General features: G+C 41.0%; 1 non-coding gene across 1 annotated transcript; it reads left to right on the top strand.

The window, feature by feature from the left end:
* Positions 1 to 356: 356 nt before the first annotated feature.
* Positions 357 to 428, top strand: trnae-cuc (transfer RNA glutamic acid (anticodon CUC)). The gene has a single exon. It is a non-coding gene; the product is annotated as a tRNA-Glu (tRNA).
* The last annotated feature ends 10,192 nt before the right edge of the window (positions 429 to 10,620 follow it).

Below are 10,620 nucleotides of genomic sequence, written 5' to 3'. Positions count from 1 at the left end.
AACTCTTAAATTAATTGAAATAATTTGATCTTTTATCCCTCTCCATCTTTTAGCCAAATTAAATGATTTCACCTAGATTTTATGCACTGTTTTACCTAGTCAACAATATAAATGACAACACAATCAACTTCTTGCATTTTCTAGAGTCTCTGAGCATTTACTGTCACATTTTCTACGGAAATAAATATTTAGTAAAAGGAAAATATTTACTAAAATGAAAACGACCCAGCAAATGTATTTAGCGACCTCATTTAATTAATAAATAATTAAAATATTGTATAAGTAAAATATTGCGTCGAAGAGATAACATTGTGCTGTGCCTTCGTATTTGTTTCTGATCCCTTCAACGGCACAGCTCCCTGGTGGTCTAGTGGTTAGGATTCGGCGCTCTCACCGCCGCGGCCCGGGTTCGATTCCCGGTCAGGGAACTACGCTTTTCTCGCATCGAAAAGTAAAGTTGAATTTCTCGTCAACATGTACGCTATGTTTACTAACATGGACACTCACTGTGTCAGAGCCACTTGATCCGTCATTCCATTCCTGGTTTTAAATGTTGCTCTTAGTTGTGTGTGTGTGAGTGCAAGAGCAGCTTGACACACACACACCTGTGTCTCATCACCACTAATGAGCTCCAGTACAAACACCTCAGCTCTTCTTCAGATTGTTTCACCTAACTATTCTGTGGAGTTTTGAAGGGTATAACTTGAAATGATGTCGGGTTATACGAATAAAAGCGATTTGACTTGGGTGAGTACACGTATGCATTCATTTCCAGTATATCTCTTTAAATTCACACTCGCCTACACTCTCGTCAATCCGAACCAAACAAATCAATGGGAGTCAATGGTTTAATTATCTGAGTAGCCCAGGTTTGCCCACTCACTGTATACTGTACGTTTATTGCAGAGGCTATTGCTCTAAGACAGGGTTTCTCAATCCTTGTCCTGGGGACCCACTGGCGTGCATGTTTTAGAGGTGTCAAAAACCGACATCTCAAAGTGGCACGTCGCACATGAGAATTTTAATATGGGCTGCCACTTATATCAAGTTATAATGGAGTTACTTGTGAACTATATATTGTTCCATATCAACACACATGCTTTTATTATGAAATTCCAAGAAATGATCTTTTTATTGCAATTGAGTATAACTTTTTCTTCCACTTGACTGGCCCCCTAGTGGCCAGATTAGACTCTTCCGATTCCAGAAAGTCCCCTCACCATGACACACGAAAGCTCACCAGCAACTTGAATGTCAGACGCAGATCATAGTGCACAATAAACAAGCAGCAATAAATAAATAAATAAATTCTGTCTCTAATTAAAAACATTACATTTCCTTTTTAAAAGAGGTGACCACTATCTGTGTTTAGTTGCCAGATAGCAGAAGGAATGAAAGACTTTGGAGGAACGCTCTGTTCTTGTGTGGGCACATTTTAACGTCGCCCAGAGGGCACCAAAGTGAATTCGCTGAAGGGAAAAAAAAATATGACTCGGTTGACTTGTAATTTGCTTTCTTGGTTCAGCCACATGAGTCGGAGTCTCTGCGCTGCTGCTGCTGCTGCTGCTGCTGCTCTCCCAATTATCATCGAACACTTTGTTTAGGCTGTTTTTGTCCTTCACAGACAAACCATGAAACCAAAAGATTTTATGATTACTTTATTCCTTCCATACGAAAATGTCATTTTGTTTCCAATGAAATCATAAAACTGTGAAGATTAAGATCAGATAGCGATCTTAAATTAACAGGCCCCAATAAGACTCCAATTCAACATACGATGCCAGAAAAGCAAGCAGCGAGCGGCTAGCTATTTATTATTATTAACCTTGATTTAAGCAGATAGAAAAAACAATTGAGATCCAAATCTCTTTTCCAAGGGCAGCCTGGCCAAGAGGTCAGCAGCACACGTCATGGTAAATAGATTTAGGCAATCTAGGAGAATAATTTCACACAAAAACAATCATTTAACAGTGCGTAAAGTTGGCCAAAGTATCGAAAATAGTGAAATGCCTCTGCATTGTTATGAATTCAGATTGCAGTGACTGTTTTTAAATGGGAATGATCGCTGTTGTACATATTTACTGTGTACAACAAGTGACTCTGTATACACGGACTATATATCAGCCAAAAATAATCAATATATATGAGTTTAATGCTAATAAAGGTAATATTTTTGCCCTTTCAGATCAATGTGTCTGTGTGGAAGTTGATGTGAGTTTGCACATAACATAAGGTTAAGTAAATCTTAGTAACCCGTCTAAACAAATGATATACTTGCAGATTTTCAGTCAGTTTCATTATATACAGTCGCAATCAAAATGATTCAACCCCTGTTGCAACAAACATATTACACAAGGACAGTTTAAACCGTTCAATCAAACTAATATTATGAGGAATTGGATGTAGCATCAAAGGTCGTCAAAGGTCGTGGCAGCAGGAAGTGAGGTTTCATTTGGCACGGTCATGTATAAGGTACCTACTGTAAAAGGGATACTTGAGTTGAAGTACAAGTACCTTACCAGAAAATTACTTTGGTAGAAGTTGAAGTCACTCTTTAAAGTCTTAAAATATATGACATTTACTGTACTTGTAGTATCAACAGTAATTTTAAAGCACATGTAGTGTAGTAAATGTTGTTAGAAATAAAAATAACCAAGTAAAAGTAATTACAGATACATGAATTTTGTACTTGCATGTGATATTACTTGACTGAAGGTAAGTCTTTGTCTACTATCTACGTTTGCTGCCCTGTTTTCTTTATCCTACCAGGCCTGAGTTCAAACTGAGGACCGAGAGTTAAAGTTTCCTGGACGAATGTGGTCAGAAATGAAGACGCCACTGCTGAGCAGCAGCAGCAGCAGCCTGCAGCTTCTAACTGTCCACTCTGTGGATCCCATTTCCCTCTGTGAATGTTTTATTTACTCTGCGCTGAGGCGGTTTTGACATATTCGAGATTCTGTTTCTCTTTACATTACAGCAGGGCTTCACTTAAAACGACCCATAAAAACAACCCAGACGCAGTTAGTAGCGATGTCCCATGAGGAGCTTTAAAAACTATGCGTTGTTGTTTTTTAATCTTCTTTAATTTACTTCCTCTTGCATGTTTTGAACAGCTGATTTTGTTCTGAACATCAGGTTGTTTATCTTGGTCTCCTGGTCCGGGGCCTGCGATGAACAACCCAGATGGCTCCACCATGACGCTGCAGTCTGCGCTCGGTGAGGTGAAGACATTGTCCTGACGTTTGAATGAATTGGGGAGATTTGCACGTGCACTTGAACCGATTTGCTGTGTCACTTCATTTTCCCAGATGTTCAGACGTGGAGGTCACGTGCAAGAGATGCAGGGCGGCTCAGGAACCAGGCGGTGGCGCCAGTGACAGAGGAGCCCATGCCGGTGCCCTGCGACTGACCCACGGCTGCCATCTTTACTGCTCCACTGCTGTTCAGTGTTTTCAGGCCGTAAAGGTACATTTCAAATAGATATAAGACTGCATGTCACACTCACAATCTGGGTGTTTTGTTACATCACACAAAGACACTGATTACCTTTTTAGTTTATGTTGCACAACCTCTTTCCACTTGGCGAGATTGTCAAATGAAGATGGTGAAGATTGACTTGATTCACGCTGATTTAGAAGTGGAAAGTGATGGTTTTTCTTTTATGCTGCTGGACTGCACTTCTTGAACGCGACCGCGTTTGGTGTCGTGCGAGGTTTTGTTCCAAGAGTTACAGCAGAGACGGGAAAGTGGATGATGTCATTAAAATTGGACCCTTGAATTTGAAAAAAATAATAATTATAATGCAGATTCCGATGGATTTAAGAAGTTATAGATCACATTCATGTTGTAGTTTTTGGAAATTGAATGCAGAAGTTATACTTTTTATATGTGCAAAGTGGGGGTTTTTTTATCATGCATTTCAGTGTGTGTGGGTGAGAGAGAGAGACAGAGAGAGCGAGAGAGAGAATGATAGAATGATTCTAGCAGTTCAGACATTTCCTGCATGGTCGAAAATATTTCCTACTGTATTGAAACTCAACACCAGAACAACTTTCCCTGGCTGAGAGAGAGGGAAAATGTGCATGCATGCGTGTGTGTGTGTTCTTGTATGGGTATCTTTGTAAGGACCAAATGAGGACATTTTTGACTGGTCCTCACGTTCTGCCACTTGGTTTCAGTTTTAGAATTGGGTTTAGGTTAGGATTCGAGTTAAGTATTTGGTTGTGATGCCTAAGGTTAAGGTAAGGGAATCCATTATGTCTGAGTGTCCTCACTACGAATGCTGCACAAACGTGTGTGTGTGTGTATGTGTGTGTGTGTGAGAGAGCATGCGACAGACAAATGAACTGTGAAAGAAAACAAGTGAGATGGAAGTTTGGAGACTGAGAAACTGAGACAAACGCAGACGCTGTCGCCATAAAACACACAAAGGGAACTAAAGAGAAGAGCGAGAGAGATGATCACTTTATTAGGACAAATAAGGCCTTAATGTTTTGGCTTCAAAGTAAAGAGGAAAAAAAAGCCACAGCGAGAAGCAGCAAGAGCGAGGAGGAGAGGGTCATCCGGGGTCAGTGGAAACGATGACGTGATGAGCCTGAAGGGTGAAAGGTTGCGTCAGTTTAAGATTTATGAGACGGACTGACAGGCTATTTGTAAAAATTGAGCGACAAAGTGAATTCATATGTCCGCAGCTGCAGCTGTTGTGCACATTATCAGATCGTAACAGCGCTTCACTTTTATTTCGATTCACACGTTGCTATTTTAGCTCTATGTCTTTTTTTTTTAAGCTCTCAGTTTCGCTTTGCTTTGTGTGGTTGGAATAATAAATTGACAGATTTAAGTGCTTAGGCGCGTCCTTTCTAAGGGTCAAATGAGACGAGGAGACCGATGCAACATTGGGCCGAAACGCGTTCCTCAGTAATGCATTTGTTTTACTTTACAGCCACACACAATTTGAATTGAATACTCAAAAGATCACGTATCCACGGCAGGATTTTGAAGCTGCTGAACTCTGAAAGCAAAACTTCCATTGGTCTAAATCACAGCTGACACTGACCTTCAAAAATGCAGCACCCTAAATTCCACTGCGTCTCACTCCCTCTGCTCCAGTGTAAACACTTCAATCATGTGTCCGAGTATAAAAGAGGCCACAAGTGACTTATTCTACACATTCGTATTTCTCGACAAATAAAGACTTTGATGCAGTTGAATATGAACCATGCAGCCAAAGTCACATCTGTGTTTATTTGATGCTCTGCGGGACATAAGCATATAATAGTTCGGTGAAAGGAATCAGTTTTAAAAAGGCATATAACATGGTTTTGAGCGCTGTGGATTTTTTTGTTTTTGTTGTTTGTAGTTTGGAGAAACTGAGCCACTTTTTTCTAGAAATGTGTTTACTGGTTTGGTGGGAAACTGTAAATGATGAAACATAATATTATATATTCATGTGAAGACTTTAAGTCTTTGTGGTAAACTGAGATAATAGCTGCTGGGAGTAGCTTTATATTTATAAAGCGGAATAAATCTACAATAAAAAGGGAAATCAATATATTTCCCCAAAATTAAACTATTCCTGTGACTGAGTTATTGTTATGAGCAGCACTCACTTCCCATTACTTTTATTACTTCCTAACACGAAGTGACAAATGAAGATTAATCATCTGCCGTGAAAAGGCGATGTTTAAAAGGCTTAAGTCGGACTTTTCGAAGCTTAATTTATTCAAGGATATTCTCCTCATTTCTCCTCCCGCTCCTTCTCTTTCAAATACAGTATTTCACCTCGGTTGTGCTTGGGTTTCTTCCAGTCCAGCAGAGGCTTTCAGCGTTTTTCAGCTCGAAGTCTGGGGATTTGGGAGACTTTGCTGCTCTTGACAGCTGTTTGTGTGAGAGGCAACTGTGTTACCTATTTACCTCCCCTGTATTTTTTTCCTAAGATCTTCTCCGGGATATAATCCAATAACCTCTGACTTTGGCAGCCAGCTGGCTCACTGATGGAGATGTGAAATCAAGACAGAGGAATAACAGAGAAAGAGAGAGAGAGAAAAGACAGAAGTTGATATTTGACTTTCCTGCACGTGACCCATCTGTAAAGAATTGGGGGTTCGGGGAGTGTTGAGTCAGACCGTTTAGGGTTTCTCTGCTTTTTCTCCCTCAGAGCAGCAGATATGGAGGCCACAGGAGTGATGTGGCGTTCAAAATGTGAAGAAGAGAACGTAGAGTGAGAACAGAGGCGTGCGGTGTGTCTCAAGAGTCTGACAACCCACGAGACACATCTGTCTCTGCTGCTCTGTGGAGACTTTATTTGTGTTTCCTTAGTTCACCGTGAAACACACGCTGTCACAAATGGCCGCGTCTTTCTCCTTCTTTGGAGAAATATGCGAGCGCATCACGACAGACACTACAAAGGAGTGCGAGATTGCGTCTGTGTGTCTCTGCGTGTGAGTGCATGGCTGTGTCTGTGGAAAAGCTGAGTCCATCATCTGGTAAAGGAATAATATGAGGACTTCTCCTTCTCCCAGCACTCTCTCCATCCCTCTTTCTCCCTCTCAGCACTTTTTTAAAGCCCTAACTATCAGTTTGTTTGTCTGTGGTTTGTTTAAACATGTGTCATTCTTTGAGTTGAGCCAATTGATCATATTTTATCTCCACCTCTCTTAGAGTCTTTGCTATATAGTCATATAGTCGTATTATCCTCTCCTTTTCTTCTGTCTTTCTCGCTAAAGGGGAAAATGTTATTGCCAAAGTGCAGTCAGTAGCAGTTTCCATCTGCAGCCATGTTTGTTTTAAATTTGTCATTTGACTCCTTACAGGAAATTCAGTAGCAGCTGTTCACACAGTACAATTTTCAGCTTTTCCATTGTTAACACTTTAAAAAATGTCGCGCAATGTCTTCTTGTAAAAGTGAATTTCTGTACTGTTTTTAACGACGACTGAACAATTTGAAAAACCTTGTTTCCTTTTCTTCGTTTTTCATTTCACTTTGCATTATTTCTTTTAGGGCTCGTCCGATTAATGATGGCACAGTTCAGGCTCAGATGAAGATAGAACTCCGATTTCCAGTGCACTAGATAGTGAAGACACAACACATTCAGGTTTAGATATGGCAAGGGTTTCAGTGTCACGGCAGATTTGTGTACGTTTAACATGCTCATGCAATGAAGATTTGAAGGGAACCTATAAAATAACATGTTCAGATGAACCATTTTAAGAAGAACCATCTCATTTTTGATGTTTTTCTCATAATATACTATGATAAATAGTTGTGACTCGACTCGACTTTATTCGGTTTGCGTGCTAAATACACTAGGCCCCTATTAAATGTTGAGATTTTAGAGACACTCTTGTGTGTTTTCAGGATTTTTAAGTCTTTTTCACTGATCAACAGTTTGGCATTGTTCATTTTGATTCCTGTATCGGACGTCGCGCTCATGACTCTTCCAGTGACGACACTCTGAAGGGCTACAAAAGCCATATAAGTGATTATACATACATTATACACTTATGCAAACATACTTATGAGCAGTAGGTTACATTTCTGACATTAAACCCTTGTAAGTGATACTGGGCCTTTAATGTTGAGGCTAAATAACTTCTCCATTGCTTAGTGGTTGTTTTTGCAAGGGCAGCTCAGGCTGTGTGATGCCAATACAACGGTTCACTTGTCAACATCTGCACGGCTCATCAGCCGTGATATTGACAATAAAAACCTCGGCTTTATATGTGTCATGTGACCTGAAACAAATATGTTTCACTTCACAGCGATATATCCTCAGACATATTTGCGATGCCAGGTTTACGAAGTTGCTCACGGAACGACTCCGTCAGTAACTGTAGAACTCCAGTGGCATGGATTTGATCGAGCGATTGGATGCTCAGATGTTTGCGGTGAAGTTTTGTTGACAGTTTGGGTGTGGAAGGAGGGGAATTCGTGCACGCTGTGAAAGATGAAACATATGGACTCGGTGGAAGAAGTGGATAAAAAGTATCGTCTTTTTCCTCCGCTCCACAGAAATCACCAGGAATGCCCACACACTCTATTATTCCACCACAAGGCCACAGCTAATTGCTTCAGTGTGTGAGTGTGTGTGTGTGTGTGTGTTTCCCCGTGCATGTGTGTGAGTGTGTAACATAAGACAGCAGCGGTCGGGATGAAAATGAACTGACGTGTCCTGCTGTATCTCATATGGCACAAAGTCTGCCTGAGTGTGTACCCCACTGACCCAAAACACCAGGGAAATAACACTTTAGCTCCCTTGACATCCAAGTGGAAGTTTGACAACCTTTTGAAAAAGAAGTTTTCTTATAACTGTGCAAAAGCAAGGAAAAGAAGATGTATTTATTTATTTATTTATTGTTCCTTTTCCTAAAAAAAACTTGTCCTCCTACATTACAAACTAATTAATCTATTTCCAGACTTATCTGAACCTGTTCTCTTTACTTTTTGTCATTTGTATCGTTCTTTTTTTATGTATTTTCTTGTTTTGAATTCAAAGCTCCAGGTTTTATCTAGATATAGATGGACAGATGCAGTGATTTGTAAATAAAATTCCATGCATTTTTTTCTTAGAAGTTTCCTCGCACTGAAAAAAATGTGAAAGCCGGACTGTCTTTCTTTGGCCACAAATTCAATATTCAAACCCACGTAATACAAACACTGGCCAGGTGCACAGAGGTGAGACAGCGGTCCAGATTGGTTTTCTGTCTCTCTCTATTTGCTTAACTCTACAAAACTCAACTAAACAAGCAATTTCAGCGCTGAATATTTTCCAGGAAAAAATGTCCGAATGTCCGCCGTTCACCCCGTACTTCAGTAGTTATGGCATCGCCGCCCTCGCAGTGATTGCTGGCATTTCACTCAGACCACTCTGATAAATACTTTCCGACATGCGATAAATATTCATTCAGTTTTACGTCACATGATCTTTTGGGGTGGGGCAGCGGTTAGCACTGGTGCCTCACAGCAGGTTTCAGGTTAAACTTTTGGTTTGACCGTGCCGTGCTGGAACTGTATAGTGGGAAAAGCTCCATATGTTATTGTCTTGTCCTATAATATTAAGCCATCATAAATTCCGAGGGAAAGGCTTTCTGGTTTTATCTGCACTAGTGTGCAGTGTTTAAAATTACAATAAACCAGATTTGATTTGATTGCAATGTTCTTCCAAAGTTCTCTGCAGGTTCTCCAATTCCCACTCACAGTCTGAAACTGATACAGCATTCGCTCACAGGCGTGAATATGAAAATGAATATGAACGTTGGAGTTGTGATAAGATGCAGCTCCGGTCGGTATGTACCTGGCCTCTCACCCAATTTCAGCTGGCCTCTTAACTTTTCCCAGTAGAGAAGGAAAAGATGTGGTGATGGATGGATTGATATTCTGCCTACACGTAGCCTGTTATCAGTCCAAGTACTTAATGTTTAGTGGACATCAACTCAATCACAGCTATTATTGGGTTACTAAAAAAAATAAAAGTCGCGGTTAGGTGAAGGATTTAGTGTTGGAGGGTTCAGTTTCCGCTGCTTGGAAACTCGGAGCGAGTAACGATATGTGGCAAGAGGCAAGGAGTCAAGGAGGTAGAGTGCAGTGTGTGACCAAGGAGGCGGGGAAAAGAAAATCAAGAAATCTGCATGTTCCATTAGAGGTCTTCGGGTTTGGGAGATAGCGCAGCTTGGAGGTACAGTAAGTGGATTAATGTGAAAAGGGGGAATTGGTCAAGCAGGACTGTGGAAAGAGGAAACTTTGTCTGTTCTATCAATTACATTTGTGGAATGCGCCTCTGGGGGGGTGTGGCCGTCTGCACAGGAGGAGGGGTTATAACAAGGCTGAATGATAGAATAAACAGACCGAGTGTGGGAGGTTAGGGATAAATGCTAGGACTCTGTGGGAAGAGATTGCTGATTTGGGGACCAAATTATGAGGCTTAAAGAGAAGAGGGGGAGAGCAGTAACATGGAGATATGAAGAAGGGAAGGGGGCAAGAGGATGTAAGAGCAGAAAAGGAGGGACACAAGGGATGAATAAATCATCAAGAAAGGGTGATGGGGGAGTCGAAGGAAATGAGCAGGAGAAGGATGAGGGATGTGTAGAAGGAGGAGGAGGAGGAGGAGGAGAGGAACGAGACTGAAAGGCTCTTTAGGTTCTCCAGGATCTTAAGGTTCTTTGTTTGTTCTCCCTCTGGTTCTGATATCTGTTACATAACTGGAAAAGACTGTGGAATAGCTGGACTGTATATGTTGTGTCTCCCAAAACTAACACATCACAGTCAGCCGGCTCATCTGCCGTACACCGGCTGTGGCTAATAACCGATTTAACGACACGCACAGTATGACTTTTCCATCTCCTCATCCTCTGTAAAGAGAGTTCGGCGGCTGACCTCCTGCTGTCATCTTATGGTTTCATATTGTCGAGCCCTTCGTTACCAAAACCTTGAGGAAAGTTGCAACATGTAATAATGATATTTAACTGCCTGTAGGTCATATTTTCCAAAGAGGGGAAAACGTGCAACGTGATGTTGCAGGGATTGTTCAACAGATCAGATTGCTTGTGCGGTCAACCTTAATTTATACTCTCTCGCACAACTGTTTGTAACATTCCCGTCAGAGTTTAAACAGTCAAATTTAA

Source organism: Solea solea, chromosome 4 (assembly GCF_958295425.1).
Source record: "Solea solea chromosome 4, fSolSol10.1, whole genome shotgun sequence".
Classification (NCBI taxonomy): domain Eukaryota; kingdom Metazoa; phylum Chordata; class Actinopteri; order Pleuronectiformes; family Soleidae; genus Solea; species Solea solea.
Note: the sequence above shows the minus strand (reverse complement) of the source record. Positions and strands in the feature narration are given on the sequence as shown.